Source organism: Octopus sinensis, linkage group LG26 (genome assembly GCF_006345805.1).
Source record: "Octopus sinensis linkage group LG26, ASM634580v1, whole genome shotgun sequence".
Classification (NCBI taxonomy): Eukaryota; Metazoa; Mollusca; class Cephalopoda; order Octopoda; family Octopodidae; genus Octopus; species Octopus sinensis.
Genome location: NC_043022.1, coordinates 22,568,752 through 22,583,494, shown reverse-complemented (window position 1 = coordinate 22,583,494; position 14,743 = coordinate 22,568,752). Strand labels below are relative to the sequence as shown.

At 43.9% G+C, this 14,743-nt stretch overlaps 1 non-coding gene across 1 annotated transcript; it reads right to left on the bottom strand.

Annotated features, from left to right (window-relative positions):
• Positions 1-5,541: 5,541 nt before the first annotated feature.
• Positions 5,542-5,648, bottom strand: LOC115224924. The gene has a single exon (XR_003882905.1). It is a non-coding gene; the product is annotated as a U6 spliceosomal RNA (small nuclear RNA).
• Positions 5,649-14,743: the final 9,095 nt, after the last annotated feature.

Genomic DNA, 14,743 nt, shown 5'->3' with positions numbered 1-14,743 from the left:
ACCTCTATCTCATTTTATATATATATATATATATATAAATATATTCTCTTTCTTTTACTCTTTTACTTGTTTCAGTCATTTGACTGCGGCCATGCTGGAGCACCGCCTTTAGTCGAGCAAATCGACCCCAGGACTTATTCTTTGTAAGCCCAGTACTTACTCTATCGGTCTCTTTTGCCGAACCGCTAAGTGACGGGGACGTAAACACACCAGCATCGGTTGTCAAGCAATGCTAGGGGGACAAACACAGACACACAAACACATATACAACACACACACATATATATATACATATATACGACAGGTTCTTTCAGTTTCCGTCTACCAAATCCACTCACAAGGCATTGGTCGGCCCGGGGCTATAGCAGAAGACATTTGCCCAAGATGCACGCAGTGGGACTGAACCCGGAACCATGTGGTTGGTTAGCAAGCTACACCACACACACACCACATATATATATATTATATATATATATATTATATATATATATATATATATATATATATATATATAATATATATATATATATATATATATGTATGTATATATATATATGTATATATATATATATATATATATATTATATATATATAATATATATATATGGTATATTTCGGAATGGTCATATTGCCAGTTTAGCCAATAAAAACACACGCACTATATATTTGGTGTTATTTTGCTTCAGTGATATTTATTTTACATTAATCTTAATCTTATTTCGGTCAAAGTTCTTTCGTCACAATATATATATATATATGGAGGCGCAATGGCCTAGTGGTTAGGGCAGCGGACTCGCGGTTTCGATTCCCAGACCGGGCGTTGTAAGTGTTTATTGAGCGGGAACACCTAAAAGCTCCACGAGGCTCCGGCAGGGGGTGGTGATCCCTGCTGTACTCTTTCACCACTCTTTCTTCTGTTGGCCTGCTCGCTTAGCCAGCGGGGTGGCGTCGTTCGAAGGCTAAAACAATGCGAGCGCATTGTGACCAGCGATGTGTAAAAACATCTGATGGTCTGGTCGGTCACGTGATCACGTGATATATATATATATGTATATGGTAATGCTGAGTAAAAATATTTATTGCAAAGATACGAAAGAGACATTTATTTAATTTTCTTTCAAACTAATAAATATATACGTATGTTTTTGAAAATTTGCGTTCAATTTGATAAAATTTGGAGTTTTAATTCTTGTTTGACAACCATATTTCCTGGTATTAGCCCAGAGTGGCAAAAGTTTGCTTGCAAAGTTATCGGTCATTTGACGGGTAACTAACTCTCAGGTTTATTTATGTGTGTGTGTGAGCATATATATATATATATATATATATATATATATACACACTCTTTTTACTCTTTTTACTCTTTTACTCTTTTACTTGTTTCAGTCATTTGACTGCGGCCATGCTGGAGCACCGCCTTTAGTCGAGCAAATCGACCCCGGGTCTTATTTGTAAGCCTAGTACTTATTCTATCGGTCTCTTTTGCCGAACCGCTAAGTTACGGGGACGTAAATACACCAGCATCGGTTGTCAAGCGATGTTGATGGGGACAAACACAGACACACAAACACACACACACACACGCACACATATACATATATACGACGGGCTTCTTTCAGTTTCCGTCTACCAAATCTACTCACAAGGCCTTGGTCAGCCCGAGGCTATAGTAGAAGACACTTGCCCAAGGTGCCACGCAGTGGGACTGAACCCTGAACAAGTGGTTGGTAAGCAAGCTAACTACCACACCCACTCCCTATATATATATATATATATAATATATATATATATATATATATGTAATAATATAGAAATACACCATGGATGGAATTTATGAATATTTCAATGCATCGCTATGCGCGTTTCTACGAATCACAAACTTTTGGCCACCATAATCCATATACTTCGGATGAATGCAGTCCAATGTGTAATATATCTATGGACATCAGGTGGATCTTTGCTCATGCACTCATTTCTGCAGACGATATGGTATTAAAGTTGGGGGTAACGGTACGATTCCATAAAACTGCTGTCGTAGGTTCAAATCACTAGTCGTAGCCGACATAATAAAATAGCTTTTATATGCGTACTTAAAAACGTTTACCGTAAACGAAATGAATAATAAATATATATATATATATATGTATATAATATATATATATATATATATATATATATATATATATATTATATATATATATATATATAGATAGATAGATAGATAGATAGATAGATAGATAGATAGATAGATAGATAGATAGATAGATAGATAGATAGATAGATAGACAGATAGATACTGTTTACCTTTTAGACGTTTCAGGCATTTGACTGTAGCCATGCTGGAGCACCGCCTTTAGTGGAACAAATCGGTCCCAAGACTTATTCTTTGTAAGGCTTAGTACTTATTCAATCGGTGTATTTTGCCGAACCGCTTAGTTTCGGATACATAAACACACCATATATATATATATTAAATATACACACTGCGTGCATCTTTCAGTGTCCATCTTCCCTTTGTCTGTCCTTGTTTGTGCCCAGGGCTTATATATATATATATATATATATATATATATATATATATATATATATATATATATATATACTATATATATATATGTACATGTATATATATACACGTATATAAGTAAATATATATATATATATATATATATATGTATATGTATGTATGTATGTATGTATGTATGTAAGCATGCATCAAGTTCTACTTCCTCAAGAGCAAACTGGGAACGTAAAGTCAGGAGAGAAAACGATCGACACCGTTTCTCTTCTTGCCAAACTAAAATGAGAATCTGCTCAAGACATCCCGCCTTTTACATTTCTCTGTTTTAACCATCCCTGGTGTCACTGACAGTCCGGATATATTTTATACGCCCTGCCATTTCTGTTTCGGTGTTCGTGCTATCTCTCCGTGTCACCATCACCCCCGGATGTATTTTAGACAGCGAAAATAATTACATTTCGGTGACTTGACTATTTTTAGTGTCACCGGCTGAGGCTGAGCGGAAGTAGCGTTAGTCAGAATTTTTGATTTCGGGAATGGAAAATTTTTCATGGGACTTTAAGGAATAGAATCTGCTTTGTGCGCGCGCGCGCGTGTGTATTGGTGGTGGGGTGTTGACAAACTACGAATTTTAAAGTGTTTGATCTTGGATCGTTGGTGCAAAATGCACGGAGGGACGAGATATCTTGGCATTTATGCAGGATATTATATATATATATATATATATATATATACACACACATATCTCTTTTACTCTTTTACTTGTTTCAGTCATTTGACTGCGGCCATGCTGGAGCACCACCTTTAATCGAGAAACTCGACCCTGGGACTTATTCTTTTGTAAGCCCAGTACTTATTCTATCGGTCTCTTTTGCCGAACCGCTAAGTAACGGGGACATAAACACACCAGCATCGGTTGTCAAGCAATGCTATAGAGGGACAAACACAGACACACAAACACACACACGCATATATATACATATATACGACGGGCTTCTTTCAGTTTCCGTCCACCAAATCCACTCACAAGGCTTTGGTCGGCCCGAGGCTATAGTGGAAGACACTTGCCCAAGGTGCCACGCAGTGGGACTTAACCCGGAACCATGTAGTTGGTAAACAAGCTACTTACCACACAGCCACTCCTTCGCCTATATATATATATGTGTGTGTGTGTGTGTGTGTGTGTGTGTGTATGTATGTATGTATGTACAAATTTAGATATGCGTGAATATATATATATATATATTTACACACACACATACATATATACGTCTACCAAATTCACACACAAGATTTTGGTCGGCCTGAGGCTACACTTTCGTACTTATACTTTTATTTGTTTCAGTCATCTGACTGCGGCATGCTGGAGCACCACCTTTTTAGTCGAAGACATTTAGTAGAAGACATTTGCTTAAGGTGCCACTCTTGGAACTGAGCCTGGAAACTGCTTATCACACACACGCAAACACACACACGCACACATATTGTAATGCTTATGAACAGGTGATAACAGAGAAACTGTTTAAGATTTTGGCGCGAGGCCAACAGATGCAGAGGAAATAATCGATTGCGCGCACACGTACACGCATATGTTGCTTTTTTGCCAAGTCGTAAATGACAACAGATAATTATTAAGCTGAAGGCGGCGAGCTGGCAGAAACGTTAGCCCGTCGGGCGAAATGCTTAGTGGTATTTCGTCTGCCGTTACGTTCTGCGAAACACCAATGATCTTTTTCTTGACGAAAGTGGATCCTTTATGATAACCGTAAACAATCAGGTCAATGGCTTGATCGTGTTGAGTCCCCTGAACGTTTCCCAAAGCTAAAGTTGCATCAGCAAAAGATTATGTTGACTGTCTGGTTGCCTGCAATTTGTGTTGTCCATTACAGCTTTCTTGAAGCCAATCAGAGCATTGCAGCAGAGGTTTACTGCAATCATCTCACTGAAATGCATGCTCACTTGCAAAAAATGAGACCTGCATTGGTGAATCGGCATGGCTCAATTCTACTCCACGATAATGCTAATACACATGTTGCAAAAATGATGCTGCAGAAACTCACAGACTTGGGATACGAGAATTTACCACATCCTCCATATTCTCCTGACCTTTCACCTCCTGATTACCATTTTTTAAAAGCTTTTAAACACGCTTTTAAGTGATAAAACTTTCAGGTCCAAACCACAGGTGGAATCAGCTTTCAAAGATTTCTTAGCATCAAAGCCAATAAGTTTTTATCAACGAGGCACAATTAATCTCGTTGATCGATGGCAGAGATGCAGCGATGTTCACGGCTCATACTTTGACTAATCAAAACATTTCTATTGTTAATTTTTCCAGAATAAAATTGTTTCTGAAATCGGCCATTATTGTCGGAACAATCTAATATGTGTGTGTGTGTGTGTATCTTTGTGTCTGTGTTTGTCCCCCATCACCACTTGACAACCGGTGTTGGTGTGTTAACTTCCCCGTAACAGCGGTTCAACAAAAGAGAATGACAGAATAAGTACTAGGACTTAAAAACAAGTCCTGGCGTCGATTTGTTCGACTTAAACCCCTCAATGCGGTGCTCCAGTATGACCGCAGTCAGATGACTGAAACAAGTAAAAGAATAAAGGATAAAAGAACACAAGGGACAGGTTAACAGTGACTTCGACGTGTCGGATTGCTGGGCCTACAGCAGACAGTCCGGTGAAGGTAGGTACGCCGAAACTGCCACTGTCAACGTTTTACTTGTACGGACGACTAATTACACACACACACACACACACACACACACACACATTTATGTTTCTTTATTACCCACAAGGGCCCAAACAGAGAGGGGACAAACAAGGACAGACAAACGGATTAAGTCGATTACATCGACCCCAGTGCATAACGGATACTTAATTTATCGACTCCGAAAGGATGAAAGGCAAAGTCGATTTTGGCGGAATTTGAACTCAGAACGTAACGGCAGACGAAATACGACTACGCATTTCGCCCGGCGTGCTAACGATTCTGCTAGCTCACCGCCCTGTTAAATATGGAACGCTTCACGAATTTGCGTGTCATCCTTGCGCAGGGGCTATGCTAATCTTCTCTGTATCGTTACAATTTTAGTATATGTACTGCCGAAGCAAGTACACACACACACACACACACACACACACATATATATATATATATATATATATATATGTAGGCGCAGGAGTGGCTGTGTGGTATGTAGCTTGCTTACCAACCACATGGTAACAAATTAAATTAGCCAAATTTAATTTAATTCAACTAAATTAATTCGGTTAATTACCACAATTAAGAATATCTCCAGGGAAGGATGCTCAAAGAATTTTACTATATTTAAAAACAAAACGAGAACATAGAAGCAAGCAGAATACAGTGTACCATTATAGTAAAAAATATATAGACAGTTATAGAAATAGATAGTTATAAAAAATATATATAGTTAGTCATAATATAAATAATGATTATGCAGACATACCCATGCAAAATAAGAAAAACAGTGAAGGTGTGTTAAAAAACAACAGATTGTTAATTAAATTATGGAAGTACACCCATTATTTCTATAACTGTATCGCTTAAGCTCAGTAATGAACGCGTTAAATCTAAATTTAATTTACCTACCTGCTGTCTTTATGTTCTGAGTTCAAATTTCGCAGAGGTCGACTTTGCCTTTCATCCTTTTCGGGGTCGATTAAATAAGTACCAGTTATGCACTGGGGTCGATATAATCGACTTAATCCGTTTGTCTGTCCTTGTTTGTCCTCTCTGTGTTTAGCCCCTTGTGGGTAGTAAAGAAATAGGTATTTCGTCTGTCTTTTCGTTCTGAGTTTATATTTCGCCGAGGTGGACTTTGCCTTTCATCCTCTCGGAGTCGACGAATTAAGTACCAGTTACACAGTGGAGTCGATCTAATCGACTGGTCCACCTCCACCATAAATTTCGGCCCTTGTACCTAGAGTAGAAAAGAATTTACCTTTCTTAAATCCGATTGAAAATGTTACGAAAATGAACGAAAGGAGTTAATATCAAACAAATTCAACGAAAAGAGCAAGAACACGGCAATTCATTTTATAGATAACTATATTTGGTCATATATGTTCTTCAGAGAAGAAAGAAATCATTAATTGATACAGATTACATAAATATCTCGGGTCTTTTCGGTTTGATCGGCAGTTTTTTAAAATAATTTCCACGTAACTAAAAAATTTTAAACTTCGTTTACTGGTAGAATGTGTTTATAAAACATCTTTTTCTCTTGGCTTTATTGAGAAAATTCTATAGTTTGTAAGATATTTGTTGTTGTTTTTCTTCAATTTCTGCAATTTCAACCAATCAATGACGTCTATTGAGGTGAAAAATTCTGTGCCGTATAAATATGTCCCTCGTTTAAGAAACAGATTGGGTTTATTTACATTTGTGAAGAAAAAAAAGATACCTTTCCCCCCACCCCAAACCCTAACCCTAAAACATTAAAATGCAAAAGATCGATACTAGGGTCATAATTATGGGTGACAATTTCATATGACACCGCTAGAAAAAACTGCCGTTCAAACCGAAAAGATCCAATATCTCTTCTTCAAAAAACTTTACGTAGATTTTATAAAATTTCTCAGAAAAATTTTATTGTTTTATATCGCAGTTTATTATCTATTTTTATATTGTCAATATATATATATATATATATATATATATAATATTAGTCGCTACAAATCTAAACTTGGTCGGGAAACCCTATATATATATATATAAAATTCTAAAACATGCGAAAGAATTTGTAGAATTACTCAATTACTCGCTGAAAAATATCTTCTTATGCATTTTGGAAACAAACCAAAAGAGAAGAATGGCTATTGGAGCAAAATAGAAAGCTATTGAGGGTGAATTCTTTGTACATTTTAGAATGGCTCTAATTTACACACATACACACACACACTATGTATGTGGATATACACATACACGCGCACGCACGCACCACACGCACGTGCACACACACAAACACGCGCGCGCGCGCACACACTCACACATGTATATGCATATATATGTATATATATATATATATATATATATATATATAATTTTAATCCAAAAGGGAAACAAAAAAACAACAACAACAGGAACAATTACAGTATTATTATTAATAGGCGCTCAGGAGATGGAAGCAGGGAGGTATGACGTTTCGAGCGGAGCTCTTCGTCGGAAACATAAAGAAGGAAGAGAGAGAGGAAAAAAAGATCCCAGAGCGGGCAACAGGGAAAGAGAAAAAAGACGACTGGTGTTTACGAGTTGCACATGGTGAAAGGCGGATGTTGACGATAACAAGAGCAAAGTGGGTTTTTAAAGGCAAAGAGTGGTGAGACAAGGTTGGTAACCCAACAGATGTGGTGTATGTGTGAGTGTGTGCTGCATGTGCGTGTGTGTATGTGTGTGTGTGAGGCGAGATGAAAAAACAAAAAAATATATGTGTGTGTTAGTGTGTGCGTCTGTTGTAGGCGTGTGAGGTAGGGCGAGACTAGTGGTCAGCTAGCAGACGAGGTCAGTGCTAAGAAAAAGAAGGAAGGAGGAAGGGAGGTCAGTAGTAAGAAAAAGAAGGAAGGAGAAGGGAGGGAGTGAAGGGTGTGGGGGCGTACGTATGTAGCGTGCCAGCGTGTGTTGAGTAGTAGTGTGTGGTGTGTGTCCAGTGTCGTGGTGGTATTATTAATGAGTAGATTTGAATGTGTGTAAGAGTGATGTATATATATAGGCAAGGTGTGTATATGTGTGCGCGTGTGTGTAACGAAAAAAGGGGGGGGTTAAGGAAAAAGGACTCCAGCTGAGGGGAAGATGGAAGAGTGGTACCGCGGAGACAGGCGTGGGAAAACCCAACGACACGCGACGGTCCCAGGAACGGGCGGGAGGTCTCGTCAGGTCCAAGGGCGGAGGTGTATGCGACGCGTATGCAACGCGAGCCGGCCGTAAGTGCGTATGTGCGCGTGCCTGCGAGTATGCGCGTACGTATGTATGTGTGTGGATGTGTGAGTGTGTCTGTTGTGTATGTCTGGGTGGCAGTGTGTGCGATGAATGTATGTGAGTATGTGTGTATGTATGTGTGGTGTGCATAGATGTATGTCCGTGTGTGTGTGGTATGTGTGTGAGTGTGTATGTATGTACGTGTGGGTGTGGGGAAGTGTGTGTATGTGCATGTGTGTGCGCGTACATACAGGTGTTGTGAGTGAGTGTGTGTGTGTGTATGTATGTGTGAGTGTGTATGTATGTGTGTGTCGGATGCATGTATGTGGATGGGTGTATGTATGCGTGTGTGTATGTATGTATGTGTACGTGCGTGTGTGTGTTGTGTGTATGCGTGTAGGTGTGCGCGTGTGCATGCATGCATGCATGTGCGTATGTGTGTGTGTGTGTGCATGTGTGTGGGGGTATATATGTATGTGTGTTTGTATGTATGTGTGGTGTATGAGGTGTGTGGGACGTGTGTATATGTGTGTGTATGTAGTTGTGTGTAGGCGTGTGTATATAGGTGTATGTGTGTATCTGGGTGTTTGTCCCGTGCATGTTTGGTGTGTGTGTGTGTATGCATGTGTATGTGGGTGTGGGTGTACGTGTGTAATGTATGTGTGGTGGCGTGTGTATGCGTGAGTTGTGTGGGTATGTAGGTGCGTGTGTTATGTGGGGGGGAGTGTAGGTGTTGTGTGTGTGCGTGTGCGTGTTGATGTTTGTTGGTGTGGTGCGTATGTGAGTGTGAGGGTATGGGTGTTTGTCATGCATGTGTGTGCGCGTGCAGGGAGTGTGTGTGTAAGTATGTGTGTGTGTATGTTGTGTGAGTGTGTAAGTGTGTATGTCTTTGTGTATGTATGGCGTATAGGAGTATGTGGGTATGTGTGTATGTATGTATAGGGTGTATGTATGTATGTTGGTGTGTGTGTGCATGTGTATAAGTATATGTGTGTGTGCGTATGTGTGTATATGTATATGTGTGTGTGTTTATGTATGTGTGTGTATGTGTGTAGGCGTGTGTGGTAGATGTATGTATGTATGGGTGTGTGTCCGTGTGTGTTTGTGTGTGTGTAGGTAGATGTGTGTGTCTGAGTGAGGGTATGGCTGTGTAGGTGTGTGTGTGTATGAATGTAAGTGTGTGTGTATACAAGTGTGTAATGTATGTAGTAGGTGTGTGTGTGTGTGTGTATGTGTACGTGTGCGTGTGTATGTGTGTGTGTATGCGTGTGAGTGTGAGTGTATGGGTGTATGTCTGTGTGTGTGTATGTCTGAAGTAGGTATTGATGTGTATGTATGTATGTGTGTGTGTGTGCAGGTATGTGTGTGTATGTGTGTGTGTGAGTAGGTGTGCGTGTATGTATGTGGGTAGGGATGCATGCGAGTGTGTGGGTATGTATGCATACATACGTACGCGCACATCCGAAGCAAGCCCACACGCACAAAGCGCGCTCACGCACACAACGCACAAGCAGTACAACGCAAGCCCAAGGGGCCGACCAAGCCCCCAGCGCGCGCCAAGGCGCGCGAGCGCAAAGGCCCTCGAACGCCCCGCTACGCGCGGGAACCGAGGATCCATCAGCCAAAACCGGAAAGCAGAAAAGAGGGGGGGCTGCCTGGATGCAAAAAGGTGTATGTGTGTGTGCATTCAGTGTAAGGGTGTGCATGTTGGGGCATGTATGTATGTATGTGCCTAAATGTATGTTTGCATGTGTGTGTGTGAAGTATGTACGTGCGGTGTGTGTGTGTGTGTGAGTGTGTGTGTATGTATGTGCGTATGTATGTGTGTGTGTATGTGTGTATGTATGTCTGTGTGTGTGTGTGTGTAAGTATGTATGTGTTGTGCGTATGTATGTATGTGTGTGTGTATGTGCATGTTGGTTTGTATGTTAGTGTGTGCTAGTATGTCTGTAAGTGTGTGTGATTAAATGTGTGAATGTATGTACGTAAATGGGTCTGCGTATGTGTGTGTGTGAACAGGCGTGTGGGAGGTAGGTGGTTGGGGTGTGTGTGGGAGTAGGTGGGTGGGTGTGTGTCGTGTTGGGAGGCAGGTGGGTGTGTGGGTGTGGGTGGTGTGCAAAAAAAAAAAAAAAAAAAAAAAAAAACAGATCTCAAGAGGAGGGGGCTGTGTTAAGTCCGTGTGGGGTGGTAGTGTGTAGGGGTGAAGATGTAGCGTTGCTCCAAGTGGAGCCTGGAAAGTGGGGGCGACCTGGTGGGGGGGCGAGACCAAACACTGAGATGTCATCTAGGGAATGGCCGGCCGAACGGAAGTGGCGTGCGACGGGAGAAAGAGAGTGTAGGCGAACGTCCCTTAAGTGCTCAGTGAAACGGTCGGACAACCGGCGTCCCGTCTGTCCTACATACAGCATCCCGCATAGGTTGCATTTAATGCAGTAGTAAATAAGGCCAGACGAGGTGCACGTAAAAGAGTGCCTAATGCGTACAGTGTGCAGGTTGGAGCCGGTGACAGCCGGTGGTGTGGGTGATGAAGGGGCAAGTGTTTGCAGCGGGATCTAGAGCAAGGGAATGATCCGTGTGGGGCTGAGGGGGAGGAGGAGGGTGCTGTGGACCAGGAGGTCACGCAGATTGCGGGCTCGTTTGAAAGAGGACAGGGGTAGGTTAGTAGGGAAAAATGGGGCGGGTGGTGGGATCAAGCTGGAAGTGACGGAAGGCACGTAGTATCTTGCGACGAAGGGGGAGGGTAGAGGGGTGGAAAAGGAGGGGGAAGGGGGGTGCGGTTGGGGGGTGGGCGGGGGGAAGGAGACAGGGCGGTAGTGCGGTCGATGACGGACGGCGAGGGTGAGGGCATCAGAGAGGAGTATGGTGTGGGGTAACCTCGGAGTCTGAACATGCGGGCCAGGTATTGAGATTGGGTCTCGAAATCCTGGTCGCGGTGCACAAACGTCGGAGGCGGAGGAACTGGGAGTAGGGGATGGCTCGTTTGGTGTGGAAGGGGGTGGGAGGAAGAGAAGGTGAGATAGAGGTGGGAATCCGTAGTTTAAAAAAGGCGGTGGTGGTGGTGAGAGATCTGGAGGGGTGGATTGTTGATCCGAGGAGGAGAGGAGATTCAAGGAAGTTGACAGAGGTGTGGAGATGGTGGAGGTGATGAATTGAAGGGAGGGGTGAAAGTTGGAAAGGAAAGAGATGAATTGGCAGAGAAGTTCACGGGAAGGGAGGTGGCACCTACGCAGTCGTCGATTAGCGACCGATAGTTCGGGGGTCGGCCCAGAGAACTGGGAGAACACTTGGGCCTCAATGTAGCCAAGAAAGAAGAGAATGGCGAAATTGGGGCCCATCTAGTTCCCATCGCGACCCCGGACACTGTTGGTACGTTTCCCCGGCGAACGTGAAGCAATTGAGGGTGAGGACGAGCTCGGCCAAACGGAGAAGGGTGGGGGTGCTGGGGGTGGGGTCGGGACGACGGTCGAGGAAGTGTTGGAGGGCTAGGAGACCGTCATTGTGGGGAATCACTGTGTACAGGGATTTTACATCTAAAGTGAAGAGGAGGATGTGAGGGGCTGGAAGGAAGGAAAAGGGAATTGAAGAGGACGGAGGGCGTGGTTGGTGTCGTGTATGTGGGATGGGCGGGCTGGACTAAGGGGGACAGGGATGCGGTCGAGGTATAGGGAGATGAGTTCAGTGGGGCAATTACAGGCAGAGGACTATGGGACGGCCAGGATTAGAGGGTTTATGGATCTTGGGAAGGAAGTAGATGGTGGAGGTGCGGGGTGTGCGGACGATGAGGTTGGTGGCGGTGAGGGGGAGGAGAGCGGAGGAGGAGATGAGGTCGTGGATGGTGGAGGACACTCGTTGTGGTAGGAGGAGGTGGGATCGGAGGGGAGGAGGCGATAGAAGAGTGGATTTTGAAGCTGGTTGAGCGCTTCCTCCCTGTATAGGTCCGCGCGCCACACTACCACTGCCCCGCCTTTGTCCGCCGGTTGATGACAATGTCATCACGACGGCGGACGGGGGCGAGGGCAATGGATTCGGCCCGAGTGAGGTTGGCTCGGCGGGGTCTTGGTTCAAAGTTGAAACGGTGGGGACCAAAGCGTTGCAGTCATGTACAACACGAATCTAGGCTACTGAAAAGGCCTGGGGGCGGCGTCCAGATGGATGGACGACGCCCCAGCTCCCAAAAAGCAATCCTGATTGTTTTGACGCTGCGGGGACGCGTGGTAGTATGCGCGAAGTTTGAGGCGGCACAGGAACAGGTGACGTCCGCCCGAGTCTCGGAATATCACAGTGGCGAGTGAGTGGCAGTGAAGCGGAGACCTTTACTGAGGAGGGAGCGCTCAGCGGCGGAGAGGGGGAGGTGGGGGGGGTTATAGTGACAACAGCGAGAGGAAGCGGGGTGGGGTGGTGGGAGGACTAGGGGCAGGCGGAGGAGGGGTGCAGGGGTGTGAAGGGGAGGGTAGGGGTGGTTGGGTGAGATGGGTTAGGCGTAGGAAGGTTCACGGTGGGGGTGGTAGGGGTCCGTGGAAGGGGGGGGTAGGTGCGAAGGAGGGGGGGGGGGGGGGAACAGTGGGGGAGGATGTGGGGAAGGGGGCGAGGGGTTGAGGAGGAGGTGGAGTTTTTTGTTTTTGTGTGTGTGAGGTGGTTGTAGAGTGGTGGTTGAGATTAAGAATGAAGCGGAGGATAGGTTGGTGTGAAGAGTGGAGGGCAGAGAGGGCGGGAGGAGAAGGAGGTAGGCCTGGGGAAGTTGATGGTCGAGGGAGTCAAGGAGGGGGCGGGTGGAGCGGATGGTGGCGCGGAGGAGGGAGGCGGGAGGTCCGAGCGAGGGGTGGGTTCGATGAAGGGGGAGGAATAGGGGGTTTCGGGGGGGGTAGCGAGGAAACGCAAGAGGAAATTTCCGTGGTGTGACATGATGGCGGAGGCACCGGCTGAGAAAGGAAAGATGACTAGAGTGGCGGGTTTCTTAAAAAAGCAAGCGGGAAAGTTTTATAGCAGGTGCGGAACATTGTGGGGGGAGAGAACGCGACATACGAGAGTAGGGCTGAGGAGGGATTGAGGTGTGGGACGAACGAGTGCAAGTCGGCATGATGAGAGGTGTGGCAAACAGGTACAGGTGTGGTAAGGGGTGGTGGCGAAGCAGGAAAAAGGAGAGAAGAGACAACAGGAAAACAACGAAAGAAGAAAAAGGGTGAAGACAGTTGAAAACAATAGAAAAAAGTTGAAAAAAAGTCAGGAAAGAGATTTGAGAGTCAACGGACAGATTAAGTAATTGTTTACATCACGGTAAGCGGTTACTCCGGAAGAAGGTTGCAGGTGATCCGTAGGTCAGGAAGAATGGTAACAATAATCCGTAGGTGCAAAAAATCGAGAGTGGGTATCCAAGGTACAGGGGTCCCGTGTAGGCGCGCAGTGGTATAATTTAATCCAAAAGGGAAACAAAAAAACAACAACAACAGGAACAATTACAGTATATTATTAATAGGCGATCAGGAGATGGAAGCAGGGAGGTATGACGTTTCGAGCGGAGCTCTTCGTCGGAAACATAAAGAAGGAAGATATATATATATATGTGTGGGTGTGTGTGTGTGGTGTGTGGTGTGTGTGTGTGTTGGTGTAGTATTGTTGAGCAGTAATTATTGGTTATGGCGTACGAATGGTCTGGTCAGAATGTTACCGTCGGTTCGCAGCGTCTATTGCACTTGGTAATATTGGTGATCTTCAGATAGGCTGACCGAGTGATGCGCGCACGCCACACACACACACACACACACACACACACAAACACACAACTGATTTTAGAAAAGGAATTCTCTCAGTTCGTCCATATTTAGAACGACGAGAAACAGAGAACGGCGCGCATTAGCAGAATACTTCCTTCGATTAACACACGGATGTTATTCTCTTACATCTAGGAATTAGTACCATCGTACAGTATACCAAGAATTCACCCTCGAGAGCTTTCTATTTGGCTCCAACAGCCATTCTTCCTTTCTGGTTGTTCCAAAATACATAGAAAATATTTTTTCAGCGAGTAATTCTACTAGTTCTTTCGTATGCTTTAGAATTCTTTGACTGTTGTTCCGGCTTTTGGTAAACTAGATGCAGCTAGTCTTTTCTCAGACAACAACGTTTAAATCATTTTTTCTTTTCCTGGATTATATCGATTTCACTGTCTGTTAGAAACAGAAGGATAGACAAAGTAATTCTTCTACTATAGGCACAAGGCCTGAAATTTGGGGGTTGGCAACTATTCGATTACACCGGCTCCAGTATCTGACGGA